Below are 22223 nucleotides of genomic sequence, written 5' to 3'. Positions count from 1 at the left end.
ATTAGGCCTTTCATATTGAATTTTTAAAATATTTTATTAGTGAAAGGGGTTATAAGAGAAAGGAGGGGAGCTGAGTGGGAAAAATTAGAGAGGGAGACAAACCATGACACACTCCTAACTCTGGGAAACAAAGAATTGCGGAAGGGGAGGTGAGTAGGGGAATGGGATAACTGGGTGAGGGGAATGAGGAGGGCACTTGATGGGATGAGCACTGGGTGTTATACTATATGTTGGCAAATTGAATTTAAATTTAAAAAAATGTAAAAAAAATAAAATATTGTATTTATTTGAGAAGGAGAGAATATGTGTGGGGCTAGGAGCAGAGGGGGAGGTATAAGCAGACTCTGCACTGTGTGCAGAGCCTGATGGGGGGACCTGACATGAAGCTCAATTCCACAACCCTGAGATTGTGACCTGAGCTGAAATCAAGAGTCAGATACCCAATTGACTCCACCTAGGCACCCTCATACTGAATTTTTAAATATGGTCCAATGAGGAAAAATTATTAGATATATAAGTGCTTTAAAATATTGTCCTAATACAATAGAATAAGCAAAAGACAAGAACAAGCAATGCATATACATACACACACAAATACAAATGGCTACTATGCACAGAAATATAGCTAACTTTAATAGAAATCAAAGAAATGTAAATCAGGACAATGATAAGTACAGATTTTCCTGATCACATTGGCAAACATAAAATACCAAGAGTTGGTAAATGTTGGGAGAAATGGATATCTCTTTCTCTGGTGTTAGGAATATAAATTGTATCCACCTAGAGGACGTTTTAAAAGCATATATCAAAACATAAATATATGTACTTTTTAACCTAGTGAATTTGTTTTTAGGAATTAATTCTAAGGATGAAATCAGACAAATATGTTAAGATTTTTGCTTACAGAGGTTCAACATAGCACTGTCTATAATACAAAATTATAAAAATAAGTTAAATGTTTATTAATAGAGGATTGCCTAAGTATATAAGCCAAAGAATAGAATATTAGGGGGATGCCTGGGTGGTTCAGTGTTTGAGCTCTGCCTTTAGTTTAGGGCATGAACCCCGGGGTTCTGGGATCAAGTCCCACATCGGGCTTCCTGCATGAAGCCTGCTTCTCCCTTTGCCTATGTCTCTGCCTCTCTCTCTCTGTGTCTCTCATGAATAAATAAATAAAATCTTTAAAAAAAAAGAATATTATGCAGCCAATATAAAACTATATTATGGAAAAGACACACTTATGAAATAAAAAGCACAGGTTAGTACATTAACTTTTTGTGGAGGATAGGACATGTACCAAAAGGAGAATTGATTGTCTTAAGTGTCTTATGCAGGTAGAGGGAAGGATTCAATGGATTTTTTTTTTCTCTTCTTTATAGCTTTCTTAATTGTATAGGTTTATTTCCTTACTTGCTTACTTCTATGTTCTATTTATTCACTAAGTTGGCTGAGCATTACCATGTGCCACACACTATATTAGACAAAGAAGATACATCAGTGAAATGACACTTCTGGATGCAAACCCCAATCTTCATAACACTTACATTTTATTGAATGAAAGACAGAGAATAAAGAAAGTAAATATAAACCCAATGCTACGTGAGATAATGTTAAGTGCTGAGGAGAAAAAGGCTTTGCTAACCAAAAATAAGGAAAGGAATGAGGCAGAGAGCTTAACCATCTTTCTCTGTATTGGTCCTGGCATGTTTATGTTCCAGAACAGTGGCCAATAACATTTGCTGAGTGAATTTAAGAAGAAGACTCCAGGCGGAGCACTCTTTGACCAGCATAACTTGCTGAAGACACACTACAAGACCTTCATCCCTGTGTTCACCTTTCTCAGGAATATGGTAGATGATCTACCTTCCTTCTACCCACACATTTTTTACTCCAGACCTGCTAACATTCAGCTCATCTTATTCCACACCTTTCCTTATTTGGTTACATTCTAGTCTGGCTCTCTGAGATTGACATATGTTCCTTGGACTAAACTTGGATAAAATAATATAAACCAGTTATTTCCCAATTATTTTATAAATGGGATTATCTTCTTGCATAGGAAACCCCTTCCATTACGTGTCATTGCTTCGTGTCACATTGTCTACTTACTTTGGGGAAATATCGTTAAGTTTCTTTATGTTGTTGCTGCAAATCAAACACATCTGACATCTTTTTTTTTTTTATGACACAGATGACATTTTATTGGGCTAAGGGGGGATTTGTGGGAGGCTGAGGTGCTTGGCGCTGGGACATCTGACATCTCTAAATGTATTCTTGCTGGGTGGCTTTCCTTATTTCCTTCTTTAGCTTGTGTTTCTTTGAATTCTGCTATTATTAATTCTCTATGATTTTTTGTTCCATGAAAAATTAGATTACAGAAAGAGGATATAGTAAGTTAGAAAGGCAGAGGAAATAGTAACTAATGAGCATCTCATCATATATTTTTTTTCATCTGTTAATTCTCATGTGCATAGAAATAATTGTCAAGGGCAATTTGTATCTTCAAGCATGACAATGAAATTTAGGATACAGAGAACAAAGAAATATGTATTTGGTAATTATCTTCCACCTGTCTTCACACATGAAATGGATGAGATCTTAATGAAGGATTCAGTTGCTAAGAGTGGCAGATGAGGGATTAGTATATAATAGATTAGTATCAGAAATGGTCATGTTAAGCTTAAAGTATTAATCATGATCACAATCTAATGCCTTTTTAAAGTAGACAGACATGAATTCAGGTTTTGAAATTGTGTAATAAAGACCATTTAAGGATATCATCATAGGAAGTTTATTGCTTAAACATTTGAGCTTGCTGTCAAAATAAAAACAATAAACAAATACTTCATCAGATGCCATAGCCATGCAATTAAATAGTCTATCAATGGTTCAGTTTGCAACAATGACAGGTCCCCCTAATAAACTTGAAAGGGTATGTCATCTTGCCCCCGAATTCCCTATAGATTCTTTTCCAAGTATGTCACTGCTATCTGGGTTTGAGTTTCATTTATTCTGAGAAACTGCTTCCTCATCAGTAAAATGGATGCATTAACGTTTGCCACCAAACCAGCTCTCAGAAATGATTTGTGAGACAGAGAGTATTCATACTAAATTCCTTGAGGTTCCCTATATAAAAAATATTTTAAAAGCGTACATGATGAGCTGCTCAATAGATTTTTGACAGGCAAATAAGCTTCAATGATGAAGACACCAAACTCTTTCCTTTGGTCTCAGAAAAAGACCCGAACATTTTGCATACATTATTTAATTCTCACTACTCTGCAGAAAATGTTAGTATTACCACAATTTTATAAATACAATTGAGACTCCGAGTCATCAAGTACCTTGTTCAAGGTCATGCAGACAGTAAATGACAGAGTCAGAATTCAAATCCAGACTTCATTGACTCGATCTTATGTTTTTTGCCTAAAAGAACAGACTTTCCTCCTTCCTAGACTCCACTCAAAATGTATGTTCCTTTGGGGTGTGTCATCTCCCAATATTCTTGCCCTCAAATTATAAATCTATCAGTATGTACCTCTATCAGTAGGATATGTGAGGCCTTCAATTAGTTTGTCTAGTTATTAACATAATTCCAAGCCTATCTCAGCAGAGTAACATCTATTTCACCAGGTGGTTTTCTATAGTTTATGCCTGAGTATCTTGTCTCTCCTATTAGAGTAGAAGAGGTACAAAGATAGGCATTAAAACTAAACTTCAATATGCACTGATCCTCAGAGAAGCATGCCAGTAAGATGGATGGAATGGCACAATGTCCCCAACTTGAGAGGTTAGCTCTGACTTGGAAACAATATTAGATACATCCTGCTCTGTTTTGAGTTTGCAAGAAAAAGAAGTTCCCTCAAACCAGCTCCAAACAAAGGAGACATGCATTTTCAGACGTTTCATGAGAATGTGAGCAAAGCTGAAGAACTATGCCTCTAAAAGGGCCAGAGCTAGGGCTGCTCTTAGTATCAGTTTTTTCTCTCTCTTTTCCCCCTTAGCACCTTCTCCCTGGTTGCTGCATTGTCTTCTCTTTCCGAGGGTAAATGGTTTCATCTTACAGATGGCCAGGAATGGTTGCCTCAGCCATATCCCTATAAACCCTTTTTACCTTGAGTACACACCTCACTGGGAACTTTTCATTCTGTCTCTCCGTTCAAATTTCAGACAAAGAGTTTGATTTACCTAGCTCATCGCCTCAAGCAAGAACACAAAATTGTAGGTCACTGACTAGTTAATGGATGGGTCACCTCTGGATTACAGGTCCACACTAGTCCAATTGGCTGGAGAGCGTTGAGGAGAGGGTGCAAGTCTTCTGTCTACCATCCCTCTCTTCCTAGAAAGAGAGGCACAGGTGGGCAGACATCATGAGCTCTGTCTAACACACATGTGTTCAAGTTCAGGTCTCCCTTTTTATAAGAAGGTGTGCCTTCCTATCTCTTCTCCAAAACATTGAAGATAGACCAGATCCTCAACCTGAGCATAACTTCTAATCGAATTTCAGCCATTGTCAGTGAAGATGTCTATGAAGTAAATGGGGTCACTTCAAAAATTAATAGTAAGTCATAATACCTAAATATTAAGTTACATATTAGAGAGTTAGAGAGGAAACAACTGATATATGACATCAATGTGAAGTCTTGTTCTAGCAAAAGGAATGTCAGGCCATATCTGTAGAGAACCATTCAACCAAGCATTTGGAAGGCAATCTGTTGTTTTTAGGTTGGTTCAGGCTCAGATTTGAGAAATGGGTCAAACTCCATGGTTTGAATTCAGTCAGGAAAGTTGCCTGAAAAAAAAAAAAAAAACTAGCTGCAATCCTAGGATTTAGGGCTAGTTTAGCAACTAAATTCCATGAACAGTGTGTTCATCTGTTAATATCTGGGGACTTGTTTAAAGAATCTGAGTTGCCTCCCAACACTTCAACCATTAATACTTTATCAATACAACCGTGAAGTGAAGGGGACTTAAAATACATTATTATAACCAAAAATGTGCATGTCTCACATCCTTTTCAATATTCACTTTGCAATTCCATTACTGATTGTCTCTGACAGCAGGTGTAGTACAACTTTATGGGCAGTCTTTTCATTTTATGAAGCCCTCCATCTGAAATATTAGAGAGTTGGGATTAGCGATTTCATAGGCACAAGTTCTATCATTCATAAATCTTTTATCTTAAAATTAAAAGCATTATCTTTAAATGTCTTCTACAAATCTTTCATGGGAATAGAAGGTCATTTATGAACTATACGCGAAGTGACTAGAAGAAGTATACTTTATGAAGTTTTTGGACCATTAACTCCAGATTTTGATTTTTCTTCATTCAAAAAAATGGTATTTTTGAATGTTTTGAGAGTATGATGGGAAAATCAGCTTCAATGAATTTTCTCTTTGTGGCCACTGATGTAGGTCACAAGGTGATTGAAGTCTCCCAGCAGACTTTTAAATATTTGAAGCTGAAAATATTTAAGAGTGAACCAAATGAGTGGTGCTTTAATTTTTATTTATATTCTATTTTTGGTGTGGCTGTGATTATAGCCTCACCAAGACGGTGATCAGTAATGAATGTGTCCTGTTGGCAGATCCCTCCAGGGCTCTGATTCAATCTTTTGAGTTATGGGATGAGGACAAAATGAACTATTTTTCAAGCTTGTAAATATGTGACAAATGACAGTGCAAGAACTATTGATTCCAATCACAGTGATACAATGTTTCATAGTCAAGACTGACTCTGGCTTTACAAATTACTTGCAAGTTGAACAGTAAACCCATGCACAACACGCCTCAACCTGGATCAATCTTCAAGAATATTTGTGTCAGTATACACCTCCAATTTGAATAAATTCCCAAAGTGAAATGGACTTTTCTTTTTTTTTTTTACATTAGAAGGTGCTGTTGGGTTTCCTCCAATCTTCAAAAGAAAGAGAGGAGCAGAATGAACCCTTGTAAACTCCGCAGTGACTCTCTACACAGGTATCTGTTTTTATCTTTATTAGTAAAATAATCATAATCAAATGTAATTGAGAAATGCCACTCAAGAATACTAATCTTACAACAGCTAAAAACTTATAAGTACTGTCTAGTTCAGCCCTCAAATCTAATTAAAATATATCTGGAGACAAAACAAAAATACAGAGCTGATTCAATAGGTTAGAATTTGAGACTTCACAGTAGCCATTATGTCCCTGTTTGGGACAATTGGATGTGATTATTTTTTAAAAAGCCTCTAACATGGCAGGTATTTGTATATGAAGACAGACCTTCTTAAAATGCTCCTCACTTGGATCATGAGCATTCCTCTGTGTGAAGAAAACTTTTCCTAAAGGACCACAACAGGAACCCAGGAAAATACAATTTTTTGGGGGGGGGGGGGCAGAAGTCAATTTTGCAGCAATTGTGAGAGGGCAGCTTCTGTACTGCCCCAGCCCCAGCCCCACCCCCACCCCCATCCAACCCCTACCCCATTGTGGAGCACCATTTTAAACTTGCCCTCAGGTTGTCACGGTATATTTTATGCAGGACTGACCTTAGCGGAGACTCTGCATGCTGATGTATTATTGACCTTCTTCCCCACTGCTTACTCAAACAGGCCATCTGGGTACCAGGACGGTACAGGGAATATGTCCAACTTTCCAGACCAAGATAAAAATAAATAAAATGCGGGGGTGGGGGTGGGGAGAAGGAAGGCTCTTAGCTTGTACTATAGATTTGTTTATTCAGACATAATTGGCGTGGATCTGGCCAAGGCACAGTTTCATTCTTTGTCTAATCCACTGGCCTCCTAGCCCCTCCCCGCATTGTTCGTCTCCATTAAAGTGTGATGAGCCACTAAGCAAGAAAGGAGGACAGAGAAGCATTGAGGCCACCACCAACCCCTCATTATAGAGTCACACTTCTGGGAAGACTGGAATTAACCAGGGTGTGAGGATGGACACTGAGCAAGGGCAGACCCCATCTCAGCCCAGTTTCCCCTGTTGAGATCTGCTTCTTTCTCCCTTCTCTCTACTGTGCTGGGAGTGGGCACTGGGGATCTGGAGCCTACTGAGCTGGTTATCATTGCTAGGGGTTTCTTTGGCCAGCAGAACTCAGCCCTCCCCTGGTTGAATCACAAAGAACCCAACCTTCACAAGACAGGCCAGGCACAGTTAAAGCTTCCTGGTGACTTTTTCCCAGGCTGGAATCCATTTTTAGTGGCTTCACTTGGTTGATCTATGGGTTCCTTTCAATGGTGATATTGACTTAGGGAACTAGCTCAGAATGTCAGATTCAGTTCATACTGAACTACTCTGCAGTATCCAAGGATATTCATGAGTTCTCCACAGCATAGAACACTACCAATGGCGAAAGGATTCTGCTTAAGCTTTCTTGATCATCAAAAAGCTCTCTTTTCTCTTTTTTTCTGGTGGTAAGTACTATTTGTTTATAATTTAGTTAAGGAGCATATAGATATAGATATAGATATGTAGATATATAAAATATCTTTAATAAATACTTTCCATAGAAAAAACCTATCAGTAATATCTTGGATATCAATCTTAGCAATATCTTTCTGGATCTATCTCCTTAGGCAAGGAAACAAAAGCAAAAATAAACTATTGGGATTGCATCAAAATAAAAAAGCTATTGCACAGTGTAAGTAACCATCAGCACAATTAAAAAGGCAACCTATTGAAGGGGAGAAAATACTTGTACATGATATATCTGACCAGGGTTAATATCCAAAGTATATAAGGAACTCATACAACTCAACACCACAAAAACAAATAATCTGATTAAAAAGGCAGAAGATCTGAACAGACATTTTTCTAAAGAAGACATATGGATGGCCAACAGATGAGTTAAAAGATGCTCAACATCACTCATCATCAGGAAAATGCAAATCAAAGCCACAGTGATATATTACCTCACACCAATTAGAATGGTTAATATAAAAAAGACAAAGAACTGACAAGAGTTGTTGAGGATGTGGAGAAAAGGGGGACCCTTATGCAAGTTAATGAGAATGTAAACTGGTACAGGTACTCTGAAAAACAGTATAGATTTTTTCTTTTTAAATTGAAAATAGAAGTACCATACAATCCAGTAATTCCATTTCTAGGTATTTACCTGAAGAAAGCAAAAACACTAATTCAGAAAGATATACTCACCCCTATGTTTGCTGCAATGTAATTCACAATAGCCAAGATATGGAAGTACCTTAAGTGCCCACTCACAGATGAAAGGATAAAGAAGATGTGATATATGTGCACAATAGAATATTACTTGGCCATAAAAAGAATGAGAGCCTGTCATTCACAACAACATGGATGGATCTAGAGGGTATTATGCTAGGTGAAGTAAGCCAGATAAAGAAAGACAAATACCATATGATTTCACTTATACGTGGAATCTAATAAACAAAACAAATGAACAAACAAGCAACAAGAACTAAAGAGAGAAAGACTCATAAATAGAAAAAACTGGTGGTTATCAATTGCAAGGGAATATGAGGGCTGGGTGAAATGGGTGAAGGAGATTAAGAGGTACAAACTTCCAGTTATAAAATAAATAAGTCACAGGGATGAAAAGTACAGCATAGAGAATATAGTCAATATTACTGTATTACACTTATCGCTGTTAGCATTTCATAATATATATAATTATTGAATCACTACATTGTACACCTGAAACTAATTTAATATTATATGTCAATTATGCTTCAATTAAAAATTTAAAAATTAAAAACATAGTGTTTTAGACTAAATATTTAGTACAGTTTGTTTTGTATGGCATAGAAATGCAATAGATGTTAGCTAAGAACAAGTGATCTCCTCCCTGAAGCCTTCTCCCCCCATTCCTCCTATCTACTCTCTCTCTCTCTTCTTTGTTCTTCCCCTTCATAGAGATTGCTATAATATCCTCCATTATATATTTTGTTGTTCATCTATGTCTACCCTTTTGAGAGTCTGAGGGGCTAGAGCTGCACTTTAGTCATCTGTGCCAACTCAATCCTGTGCCCAGCACACAGGACAAATTCAATAAATATTTGCCAAATCAATGACTAATTATAGCTAGTTTGCACAGATTTTCCTCAACTTACAATGGGATTACATTCCAATAAGCCCATTGTCAGTTGAAAATATTGTAAGTCAAAAATGCATTTAAGGGGGATCCCTGGGTGGCTCAGCGGTTTAGCACCTGCCTTTGGCCCAGGGAGCGATCCTGAAGTCCCGGGATCGAGTCCCACGTCAGGCTCCCTGCACGGAGCCTGCTTCTCCCACTGCCTGTGTCTCTGCGCCTCTCCCTCTCCCTCTCTCTCTCTCTCTCTCTCTCTCTGTCTATCGCGAATAAATAAATAAAATCTTTTAAAAATGCATTTAGGGATCCCTGGGTGGCGCAGCGGTTTGGCGCCTGCCTTTGGCCCAGGGCGCGATCCTGGAGACCCGGGATCGAGTCCCACGTCGGGCTCCCAGTGCATGGAGCCTGCTTCTCCCTCTGCCTGTGTCTCTGACTCTCTCTCTCTCTCTCTCTCTGTGACTATCATAAATAAATAAAAATTAAAAAAAAATTTTATAAATTGCATTTAATACACCTAACTTACCAAACATCATAGCTTAGCCTATCTTAAGGCTAAGATAGCCTTACATGCTCAAAACACTTACATTAGCCTACAAATGGGCAAAAGCATCTAATACAAAGCCCATTTTATAATAAAGCATTAAATATATTTGTAATTTATTGAATACTGAAAGCAAAAACCAGAATGGTTTATATGGGTACAAAATGGTTATAAGCATGTCAGTTGTTTATCTTTGTGATCCAATAGCTCACTGGGAGCTGTGGCTCACTGCTACTGCCTAATATCATGAGACAATATCATACTGAATATTGCTAGCTCTGGAAAAGATCAAAATTCAAAATCTAAAGCATGGTTTCTACTGAATGTGTATCACTTCCCTGTTGTAAAGTCGAAAAATTATAAATTGAACCATCATAAATTGGAAACTGTATTTAGATTTTAGCAATGTAACTGGCAATATAGGTAATAATTACAATTTGAGGATGTAGGTATTCCTTCCATCCTCATGGTATAGACTGAGAAACTGAGTCTGAAAGAGGTTAAATAATAGCTAAGAACCAATGACTCAGAATTTGCAGTCAGCTTGATTACAGAGCTTGAATTCTAGCTACAACATCCACATGATAATAGATGAATGCTCATCTGTCCCATTGTATGCAAATGAGAAATTTATGGTTGCATTTTGGGGCTAAATAAAAACAGTTCTACATGTTCCCTGGGTATATTGGGCTGTGGCAGCTATTCAGAGTCTTTGGGGAGACCTAACACAAATTGGAAAAGGCATTGAGGTTCTGTTTGTTTTACTTGTTCAGACTTTTTTTTGCAGTGGCAAACTTCAAAATGTATAAGCACAGATTTAAGATGTGCATTAATTTTGTCTTCAGCAAAGTGGATCAATCAAACCCACAGAGACAATAATATTGTTGTTTTACCATCCAGGCTCTGCAATAGACAAAACTCTTCCCAGAAGCTTCTCTTACTAGCCCTGTGACTTTCAACAACCAATACAACCTCTCTGACCCTTACTCCCATCCTCTGTAAGTGGGAATATTAATAGTGCCTTATGTTATGTATATTTTGTCACAGCAACAAAAATCTGTCCATTATCCTCAATGTATGTCATAATGAGAAAACAAAAAAATAAAACAAACTGGAAACAAGACCAAAACTTCTATCATTGTAGAATTTCTAGACTATCTGTAACAATATATGTTATTTGTTTTTATTAATGTTAAAATTTAAAACTGTGAAAATTTTTAATTAGAATATTTTTGTGTGTCAAATAATATCTAACCAAATTTTTATTGATGTTTCTAGGACTTTTTCATATCTTTTTAGTCCCAAGAATTAAGCATGCCCCCCCCCCAAAAAAATATATGCATATTATAATTTTTACCAGGTTAATTTTTTTTCAAAGTAAATTTTTAAAATCACATTTTCTTTGCAACCCTTTTAGGTTGCTACCTCCTACAATCTGTAACAAAACATGAATCTGAATCTGAGGTGGTACCTCACTGACGGTTTGTTGGTGTCTGTAGGAAAGGTAGCCTTCTCAGGCTCAGAAAAACAAGAGCAGAGCTGCAGAGTAAGAGCCTGCGACAGGCAAGGAACTGGCTGATCCCTGCCTATAGCTATGCAGTGCCCATTTCATGTGCCCTGCCTGCTTCCCCTCTAACATAGTGAGTTATCTCACAAAGAGTAGCATTTGCCATCCCGATATGTTGGAAACCTGTCCTAAAGTCTGACATCAGACCATGTGGAGGATGTGAGAAAGTTCAAAAGAACTTTCAATTCCTCAGAGGTTAAGGCCAAGAGGTGGAGGATGGGTAGTTAAGGTAAAAAGGGCAGAGAGTATCCTTGAAGCGTGTTATCCAAGAAGAGCACTTCCAGGCTTAAAACAATGTAGACTCAGGGTGCCCTCATGGCAAGCACTTAGTAATATCAGTGGCCTTCTTTGGCAGGGTGGACTATGCAACCTATGGTTCCTCAATTTACCCTCTGCCTTCTCTTTCCTTTGCTTTTCAAACACCATGCAGACCTAAATAATAGTGGCTGTCCCACTTCCAACAGGCATTGTCTTCAGGAGGCTTGTGATCAGCATTGGGTGGTAAAATGGTGTTGGTCAGCCTCAAGGAAATTTGGCTCAAGTCCACTGAGTGCCTCCTAAAGGAAAGAGAGTGTATAAGGCCAGGTGTTGAGGTAGAGGTTGGCCATTATCATTTAGGTATGTGGTATCTCCAAACCTGGCTGATAAGCAGAATTCTCAGGGAACTGATAAATATCCAGAGCCAATAAATCAGATTCTCCAGGGATACAGCCCAGAAACTTAGGAGTTAAAAAAATTACAACAACAAAAAACAAACAAAAAATTTCTTATGATAAGCCAGTTTAACAACTATAATGGAATCTAGATCCAATTCAGTAGAATCATCAGAATAAGAGTAAATGTGTTCAAAGGCATGACAGGATTCCTGATGGTACTTCCTAAACATATCCATTTATTTACCAGCATTATGGGACATGCTGGTAAATAAATTAAGCACCTATGTGCAGTAATGAAAACAAACATAACCCTTACTCAGAGTGCCTGTCATAGACTACATGAGATGACACATATTTTAGGGCTCTTGAATTTGGTCTTCTTCTATATGAGGAAATGGAGACAGCATATCTATCTTTTTTTTTTTTTTTTTTTTTTTTTTGAAAAAAGCCAAACCAATTGCTTGGCAAAATATAGATCAAATGGCTCTTATATCAATTATATGACAAATATTATCATACCTTTGCTAAATAATATGGGATACTAAAAGAGGAAATGAAAATACTTTATCTTCTAAATGTGACTTAATAATAATAAAAAAAAAACACTTTTAGTTAAACACATACTCTGTGCCAGGCATAGTTAGACAACTTCACATGCAAAATCCAAAATAACGTGGTGAGGCCTACCTGCCTCCAAAGCTCTTTGCAATGCTTCTCTTCCTCTATTTATAACCATGTGAACTTCAGTCTTACATATCCTTGCTGACTACAGATCCTGTAAGAAGCAACAACCTCTCCTTTTCCTCTCTACCACCTGCTTTGTAGTTGCAAAGTACCAACCATGAATGAATGCATCTCCATCCACATCGGCCAACCTGGCATCCAAATTGGCAATGCCTGCTGGGAGCTCTATTACCTGGAACATTTCATCCAGCCTGACGCTCTAATGCTAAGAGACAAAACCACTGGGAGAGGAGATGACCCCTTCAACACTTTCTTCAGTGAGAAGAGGTACTGGAAAGCATGTGCCCAGGGCAAAGTTTGTAGACCTGAAACCCATGGTCATTGATGAAGTTCACATTGGTACCTACTGCCAGCTCTTCCATCCTGAGCAGCTCATCACAAGCAAGGAAGATGCTGCCAATAACTATGCCTGAGGGCACTACACCATTGGCAAGGAGATCACTGACCTTGTCTTGGGCCAAATTCAGAAACTGGCTGATTGGTGCATAGGTCTTCAGGGCTTCTTGGTTTTCCACAGCTGGGGAGGGAGAACTGGTTCCAGGTTGATCTTCTGGCTGATGGAATATCTCCCTGTTGATTACGACAAGAAGTCCAAGCTGGAAGTCCCCATTTATTCAGCCCCTCAGGTTTTTAGAGCTGTAACTGAGCCTCTAATTCCATCCTCACTATCACACCACCCTGGAGCACTCTGACTTTGCCTTCATGGTAGACAATGATGCCATCTGTGACATCTGTCGTAGAACCTCAATATTGAACTCCCAAACCTACACTAACCTGAATAGGTTGATAGGTCCAATTGTGTCCTCCATCACTCAAATTAGATGGAGCCCTGATGTTGATTTGATAGAATTCCAGACCAAGCTGGTGCCCTGTCCCCCATCCATTTCCCTCTAGCCACATATGTGCATGTCATCTCTGCTGAGAAAGCCTACCATTAATAGCTTTCTGTAGCAGAGATTACCAATGCATGCTTTAAGACAGCCAGTCAGATGGTGAAATGTGACCCTCACCATAGTAAATACGTGGCTTGCTGCCTGTTGTACCATGATGTGGTGGTTCCCAAAGATATCAGTGCTGCCATTGCCACCATCAAGACAAAGAGTCCATCCAATTTGTGGACTGTTGCCCCACTGGCTTCAAAGTTGGCATTCATTATCAGCCTTCCACTGTAGTATCTGATAGGGAACTGGCCAAAGTACAAGCTGTGTGCTTGGTGAGCAATGCCACAGCCATTGCTGAGGCCTGGGTTCACCTAGACTACAAGTTTGATGTATGCCAAGCATGCCTTTGTTCACTGGTGTATAGGTGAGACATGGAGGAATGAAAATGTTCTGAGACTTGGGAGGATGAGGCTGCCCTTGAGAAGGATTATGAGGAGATTGGTGTGGATTCTGTTGGAGAGGGTGAAAAAGAAGGAGAAGGATATTAAAGTTAAAGGTATCACAAAGGTAGCACTTCTACAGGGAACCTTATTCTGTTTTAAACATTGAAAAGTTATGGCCTGATCAGTTCATCTGTATGTAGCAGTGTATACTCTGATATCCTATGCTTTAAAACATGATGCTTTGTTACAGACTCAGGTTTGTTCATTTCTCTGATAGTTTTGAATAATGTATTCCCTATCAATAAATAATAAATACATACACACATATATACATATGTACATAAGAGAATGTATGCTCCAGGTAAGGAAAACATGTGATTCAAGGTAGACATTAAGGTGAAAAAGGCCAGGTATACTCAGGGGTCAATGAGATGCCAGAGATGTAGGATTTGTACAGAGGTTTCAGACAAGCATAAGACTTAAAAGTTCAGATGGGCCACACTATCAGTGATCTAGAATACTGGATAGGTCATAGGACAAGGAGATAGGTTATAGGGAGCCACAAATAACACTGCACAAATAACAGAGTAAAAGCCATATGCTGGGGAATATTTATCTTGAAGTTACACACCAGATAGAATTGAGTGGGGTAAAGTAGAGGCCAACTGTAGGTGGTGGATGTGCTCCTATTTGGAAGGTCCTCAGCCAGATTCATTCAGCCTTGACTTTACAATTTATTTTTAAGTCACCATTTTGGGGTCTGCATCCCTCTATTTCCTATCTTTCATCCAGTCTAAGTATGGCCAAGGCCTTTGTCTCCCAGACTCAAAATTTCATGATCATTTTCTACTCTTTCCAATCCCATGGTCCTCATATCCATCTAATTACATTCACACTGACAGCCTCACTCTTTCATTTCATTTTAATAGTGTGATTGACATCATACCACAAACATCTGTCATCTGCATGTTGGTGTCTCCATCAATGCTGCCAATCCCCTCTTTTAGACCTGTGTCATTTCTCATCTGGTTGACTTCTGGCTCTTCTATTTGGCCCTCTATTTATTAAATCTCAATAGCATTCCAGCTAATGAATAAAACACATAGAAATAGACTCTTAGGAACTGACAGAGCCTTTAAAGTCATCTAGTCCAACCCTTACAAAGAGGAATGTGAGGCTCTGAGAGGTAAAGTCACACTGGATGCTAGATGAACTTAAAACCAAGTGTGTGGTTCTCTGCTGCTGCTCTTCACATTATGCTATATTGTTGCCCTGTACGATTATAGTGTATGACAATTCTGCTAGCTGATAAAGCAAGCATGAAATCAGGACCTGCAGAGCTAGAAATAGAGTCTAAACTTTCTTTCTTTCTTTTTTTTTTTTTTTGAGTCTAAACTTTCTGCTTAATAAAAATGAGAAGGTAAAAATCCTCATTTACAAGAAAATAAAATACTCCTGAACCTCCTTCCATTACAGCCTACCATAATCCAAAGAATCTCCTGAATAGACTAAAGCAGGGAGTGGGAAGCTACCATCCATGGGCCAAACCAGCCTGCTGTTTGTTTTTATAAAAATTATATATATATATGCCTTTGTTCACTAGTATATAGGTGAGGCATGGAGGAAGGAGAATTTTCTATGGCTTGGGAGGATGAGGCTGCACTTGAGAAAGATTACGAGAAGATTGGTGTGGATTCTGTTGGAGAGGGTAAAGAAGAAGGATATATATGTGTGTGTGTGTGTGTGTGTGTGTGTGTGTGTATTTTGAGGAGCAGAGGGAGAGCGAGAGAGAATCTTAGGCAGCCTCCACGACCAACACAAAGCTGATGTGGGGCTCAATCTCAGGACCCTGTGATGATGACCTGAGCAGAAATCAACACTCAGACACTTAACGACCAAGCTATCCAGGTGCCCCACACTACCTGTTTTTATAAATCAAGTCAAAGCGGATGTAGCTTGGATTACAGCCACATCCATTAATTTACATACTATCTGTGGCTGCTTTTGAGTTACAATGACAGAGTTGAATAATTGTGACAGAAATGGTAGGACCTTAAAACCTAAATTTTTACTTTCTCTTCTTCTACAAGAAAAGTTTGCTGAACACTGGATAAGATCATTTTAGTTTTATGCAAGAGAAGTTAAAATGAATTCCACCCCCTGGGTGAAGGTTTTCTGGGAAAGCCAGCCAAAGTGATGCCTGGCAGACCTAGAGTTTGGCACATAACTGGGTGTAGTTCTTAACTCCTACCTCTTTGGGTCCTAAGTTTTGAGCTCCTTTGACACTAGTTCAGCCCAAGTATTTTCTACCTCTGCAGGAAGAAGCCCATCAATATAATTCCATTTGCTAGTACCTCCTCATGACCTAGTGGCCTCCCAATAGGTCTCCCTGCCTCCAGTCTAAAGCTCCAAGCTGCATTCCCCATAGCTTCCAGTGTTCTTCACTGTGAGTTCATCACAGGTCACATGCTCAGTCAGGCCATCCTCTTCATGTAAATTGCTCCCCATGGTCCCACTGCCTGGGGTAAGGCTGCTTCACCCCAGATGCACATCAGAATCTTGGGATGCTTTTTAAAAGTACAGATGTCTGGGTCTCAACTGGAAGTACTAAATCTGAAAAGCACAATCCTTTTGAAGCCCTTAAGAAAGGGCTTCCCCACCTGTCCTAGCTGAAGGAGAATGTCCCCAGTGGTCTCTGTCCTATTCAATCCTGCTTTATTTTTTTAATAGCACTTATCAGTGTCTGACAGAGTAGAGTCTGCTTGCTTCTTTATTGTGCCTTTTCATCAAATAATATGAGCTTCCTGAAAGTGTAGACTGTGTCTCAAGTACCAAGAATAGTGTCTGACCTACAATAAAGGTCCAAAGAGATCTGTGAAATCTTTTTGGGTGGTCTTCCTTCATTTGTCCCTGGCTAACCCATTCTGCTTTAACCCCTCCAGTCCTCACATCCGGGTTCCTTTAAACCACACACTTAGAATGGTCTGAGGGCACAATGCTGCCTCCATACTGCCATGCAGTGCTTGCTTATTCTTACTACCTCCTCTACCTGGAATGTCCTTTTGCCTCTTCATTTGCCTAGTGAGTTCATGATCGTTCTTTCACAAGCTGCTTCAAAGTTGCTTCCTGTTCCCTTACTCAGGTAAGCAGAGATGATCGCCTTCACCTTTCAGCTCCATTACAGAGTATCCCATTGTTGGAGTCATTTAATACACAAAGACCTGTCTCTGCACTAGTGGTTCCCTCAGGGCATTCATCTTTATTCCCAGAGCTTAATACTTTACTTGGCAATACTGAACCTTACAGAAATGTTTTTGAATAAATTAACAGATGGGTGGAAAAAGTAGCAAAGAAAGAGAAGAAGGGAGAAGGAGAGATGGAAAGAGGAAGAAGGAGAAAGAGGAAGGGAGAGAAAGAGAAAGAAGAGAAGATGAAAAACCAACCTCTTCACAGAGCCTCCCGCCTTGTGCTCTCAAGTCAGCGTTTATTGCTAAACCAGCCGGTGCTGTATCGTAAAGCTAAGAGGGCAGCTCCAGAGACTTGATCTGTTCAGTGATTTCTTTTGAAGACTCTACTGTTAGCTATTGCAAAGTCTTCTTGAAGATGCTGCCATGGGGAAGAAGGGATGGGCCTTGCCAACCAGACTTGGGGGGATGTTTCAAAAGCCCTTTTCGTGGGCCGCTCTGAGCCCCAGACTTGGTAGTGTGGTACAGGAGAACAGCAGGGGAGATAGCTAGTGGGGGCCAAACGGCCTCAAAACTGCCTTGTTTCTAATGTTTTTACACATCCTCTGCTCTTTTCCAAGGCTCATTCAAGGCCATCTGTGGCACTGAACGTTTTAAATTAAAGGTTTTATGACCCCCTTAAAGTATACCTAGGTGAGAGGCTAATGCGGGAATATTTTCCTCAGACGGGGAAGCAATCAAAATTGTTTTCTTCCAAAATGAAACCTTTTACTTTCTCCAGTAAATAGAAATTTTCCCTTGGGTCAGGGGTACATAGAAGAGGGAAGAGAGACTGCAGTTGAGGAATTTGCATGTACTCCAAAGGGCATTTTGCATATGGCTACTTGTGATGGTGTCCCTTTAAAAATATAGCTCTATTATGATGTATTTCATTAGTTAAAAGGGTGACATTTCTCTGTATTAATGAAATAGAGTTAAATTCTAATCAGATGGACCTGACATAAATAACCAATTCTAGCTGATAGAGTTTTTACATTTTCATTGATGATAAAAAATGGCCTTCTGATTAAATGAGAAATTCTAGCTGCTCCTTAGAAGAACAGTTGGGCGGAAGAGGAACATAAAAAAAAAAAAAAAAAAGATGTATTGCAAAGGATAGCAAAGCTATGCAAGTTTTCACATTTTTCTTCAATGCACACGACAGGGCACCACTGGAAAGCCCTGAGGGAAGTGATTTACAACAGGTGAAACTAAGGCTTGGCTAAGTTAATTGAACTTGCCCTGAGTCACTCAGCAAATCTGTGGCAGGAATAGAATTTGAACCCAGAGCCACTGAGTTATGATTCTGTTTCTAAACTGAGGAGCATCCATATTTATACAGAGTCAGCAGGAACATTATTGCAAAGCTTAACACCAAAACGAAACAAAACAAAAAAACCCACAACCATCTGTGAAAGCTGAATTCTATTGCTAATTCTACTGGACTATATACCAGAGCACCATCATAGTCTGGTAGGTTCTACCGCTAGAATGTGGAATAAGGCTGCAGTCATCTATTTTCACAGTTTACTGTTTTAATGCTACTTTTTTCATCATAATTTATTGGGGAGAAAAACCTGCTAAATCAAGTACAGTTATATCTTTCTAATTTAGGCCTCATTGAATTCAGGATTTGTAATTCCACCCACACTGAATTTTGTGTTATTTTTGAAGAAAAGATGAATAAGCAAATTAGTAGCATAAAAAAGAACAAATTTAACTTACTTAATCTTGTGTATTTAAGGATGTTGGCATGGAATGGTTTGGAGTGAATATGCTAAATGATAGTAACAACTGCCATATGCCAAGTGTCTATGGACAGACCAAGAGTCAAGAGATAATGTGACAAGGAAGGTACTTACTGGGATGAGCACTGGGTATTATATGTAAGTGAGGAATCACTAAATTCTACTCCTGAAACTAGTATTATATTGTATGTTAACTAGAATTTAAATTAAAATTTGAAAGAAAAAGAGCAATAACGTGACACATTAACTTTGGTCTCTACAACAAACCTGTAAGATAGTCCTATTTTACAGATGAGAAAACTGAGAAAAACATTATTTGATTTGTCCAAGGTATCACAGTAGGGGAGAATCAGCATTTTAACCCAGGACTGGCTAGCTTCAAAACCTGTGTTCTCACCTTCATGCTGTATTATATTAATTTCTGGTCTTCTGGGAGTCCCAGGCCTCACAATAATATGATGAAAGGTAAGAAGCAGAACACATTCAAAATGTTGCATACGATCTCGAAGGGGTTTTGACTGAAGAATGCCTGTCTTACTGCTACTTTTAAATCTCTTCTGTTCATAAAAGTGGGGCATCTATTAGAAATCATTTTGCTAGCAGAACATTTTTTGGTTAACTTGCTTAGAAAGTAACACAACCTTTTGATTTGCAAGTAGATCAATTCTGACTTTTCATTAGTTCCACCTTAGGTGATGGTAGTGAGATTTTATTGTATAAAGATGGAGTTGAATATATCCTTAACACTAATTGATAATTTATACAACTATTTTATTTGGAGCAGTGTCCTGGTTGTTCCATGAATCACTCCAGTGCAAAGCCGGCAATCGGCCTGGCATTAGGGTGCCAGCCATGTGCTATAGTCAAAACAGAGGCTGAAGGCAGTGCAGCTCAGAGCTAAGTCAGATGGAGCCTGAGCCAGAAGAAAAAATAAGTAATGTTGAGCCTGTCTTAATTTAAGATTTTGATATTTTCTTAATAAGAATTTTTTGCTTTTTTATTTTTAAAATACTGCATTAAGATGTTACTCATCTTTGAAAAAAAAAGCTATTACTAATCTTGATCACTTTTGAATTTTTGATCACTCCCTTAAATGTTGCACCTGAAACCAGTGCCTCACTTGCTTTACCTTAGTGCCAGCCCCAGATGAAGGTATGCCTGTGACCAGCAGAGTTCTTAAAAATGGAAAATTTCCCATGAAAATCAGTATTTCTAGAAACCATTGTAAAAACTGGAAAATCTGGCAACATTGGATTTACCGTTTCATATGGCAAAAAGTGGCGTTATCCAAGGGGCAGCTGCCTCTACTAGAAAGTAAATGCTGGCCTGGTCTCTGCATCCACCCCTCTTCCCACCACTTCCTGACCAATTTGGTTACTGCCTAGCCCTGTAGGATTTGAGTTGAACATTCTGTGGGCTAGACCAAATGTACAAGTGTTACACTCTAACATTCAGGAAACACGTTCTGCTATACCCTGTAACATTCTTTCAGGATTACTGATATGCCACTCTTGACATTAAATCACAAGATAAGATCACTGCCAGCAAAACCCTGGAAAAACCCCATTGACTATAATTGATGCATCATGGATCACAGGGCTGCGTGTGCTTTATGTGTTTTCTGTGCAGAGCAAACCGCTTTTTTTGCATATCAAGGACTGATGTACTTTTTACCATCACTAATATTTTTTGAGCACTTAACAAAGTGCCCAGCTCTATGCTGAGAGCTTTACATATACAATCCTATTTAATCATCACAAAAACCACATGAGATATATTCATACCCCCATTTTACAGATGTGGAAACTAAGTTACTAAAAGGCTGAGAATATTGCCCAAGGATACATAGCTGGTAAATGGAGGAACTTGCATTCAAACCCAGATGAATGACAACAAAATGCTACCCTCTTTATCACTAGACACACTAATTATTGGCCTGCTGTTGTTTTTAATAATAGGCATTCTACTCGCTAAATTTGCTAATTGCTCTTTGTTTTCAATGACTAACATTTCACAAGCATGTAGAACTTGAACCAAGTGTATACAACAGCTGCCTATTCTAGTGAATTAATTTTAAGAGTCTATTTTCCTTGTTTTTATGCCTTTTTTCATACCAGATTAATTTTTCAAAGGTTAATCACAGGACACTTATTTTAATTACGCCTCTCTAGTCACGACAAATGACAGCATTTGACTTCTTGTTACCTTCCTTTGTATTGTGTGACCAATGAGATTATTAATAAATGCCTTTTTATTATGTAGTCATGCTGTAGGTGCCCACAGGGTATAGGCTGGCCTCATGTATTTTATTCTGGGTGCAGTGTCAGCAGGGCCTTGCGGATTTGCTAATGAGCTAAATCCGGTTAGTGCCACATGCCCTGGACTGCCAGAGATCTTTTAAATACATCACTGCTCTCAGAGACTCAGCTGGGTTCAGTTTGAGAGAGATTAACTTCTCATTCCAATTAGCAGAGCGTCATACTGTTGGATGGAGAGCTGTTTATGTAGCCCCAAACCTAGAGCCCTCTGACTGATGAACCAGTGGTCAGTCAACAACAAACCCAGCCTTAGAAAAGAATGTCCTCAAGAAAGGATTTTGATGTTGTTGTTGTTACTATTATTATTTCTTGTTTTGTGTGTGCTTTACAGGTCACCAACTCCTTAATAAAGTGGGCAGTTAGGAGAGGGAGAGGTGCTTTTCTTTTCCATGCAGAAATATATTGATTGCTATCTAGAATGATGGAAGATTAAAAGGCAAGAGTGTAAGGAATTTATAATAGACATGGAATTGGGTATTTATAATCTGTGACCAGATTCCTTTACCACAAAATACTGGGTAAAAATGCTATTTTAAATTCTATGTTTTATTTTTTCAGATACTAGCTAACAATTATTGAGTACATACAGAGTCAGACACTTTTATAATTGCTTTATGTGTAATAATTAATTAATCTTCAAAACAACTCTTGGACAGAGATACAATTATCATCCTCCTTTGTACTACTACAAACAAAATGTGTAAAATAATGTCTCTGCTCATGTTGTCATCTTATGTTTTTGTCCCTTCTCATATCTTGTTGAGTTAAATTAACATGTTAAGCTCTAATATTGTAGTCCATGATTTTGTCCAGAGGTTAAGTGGACAATTATTCTAAAGTGGAATGCTTTGAGGGATAAAAGCCAGGCCCAAATTGGGACTCTACAAAGATACTACAGATATACAGAATAATAAAGAAGTTCCACAGACACAGAGAAGAAAAAAAAGAGTGCTTATTCTCAAGTACAGTTTCTGAGAAAAAGATGTGCAAAATAAAGTACTCAGCCTGAAAATTAAGAGCAGAAATATACATCTTCCT

At 38.6% G+C, this 22223-nt stretch overlaps 1 long non-coding RNA gene across 2 annotated transcripts in view; it reads right to left on the bottom strand.

The window, feature by feature from the left end:
• Nucleotides 1–4801: 4801 nt before the first annotated feature.
• Nucleotides 4802–22223, bottom strand: part of LOC125754048 (uncharacterized) — a 40317-nt gene continuing 22895 nt past the window's right edge. Inside the window, exons 1-4 of one of the 2 annotated variants that reach the window (XR_007407305.1) lie at nt 14842–14977; nt 13018–13141; nt 6533–6634; nt 4802–5112 (exon numbers count right to left, since the gene is read on the bottom strand). This is a non-coding gene — a long non-coding RNA (uncharacterized LOC125754048). Of the gene's footprint in view, nt 5113–6532; nt 6635–13017; nt 13142–14841; nt 14978–22223 lie in introns of those variants that run through there. The other variant, XR_007407306.1, reaches the window with a different exon arrangement.

This window comes from Canis lupus, chromosome 30 (assembly GCF_003254725.2).
Source record: "Canis lupus dingo isolate Sandy chromosome 30, ASM325472v2, whole genome shotgun sequence".
NCBI lineage: Eukaryota > Metazoa > Chordata > Mammalia > Carnivora > Canidae > Canis > Canis lupus.
Note: the sequence above shows the minus strand (reverse complement) of the source record. Positions and strands in the feature narration are given on the sequence as shown.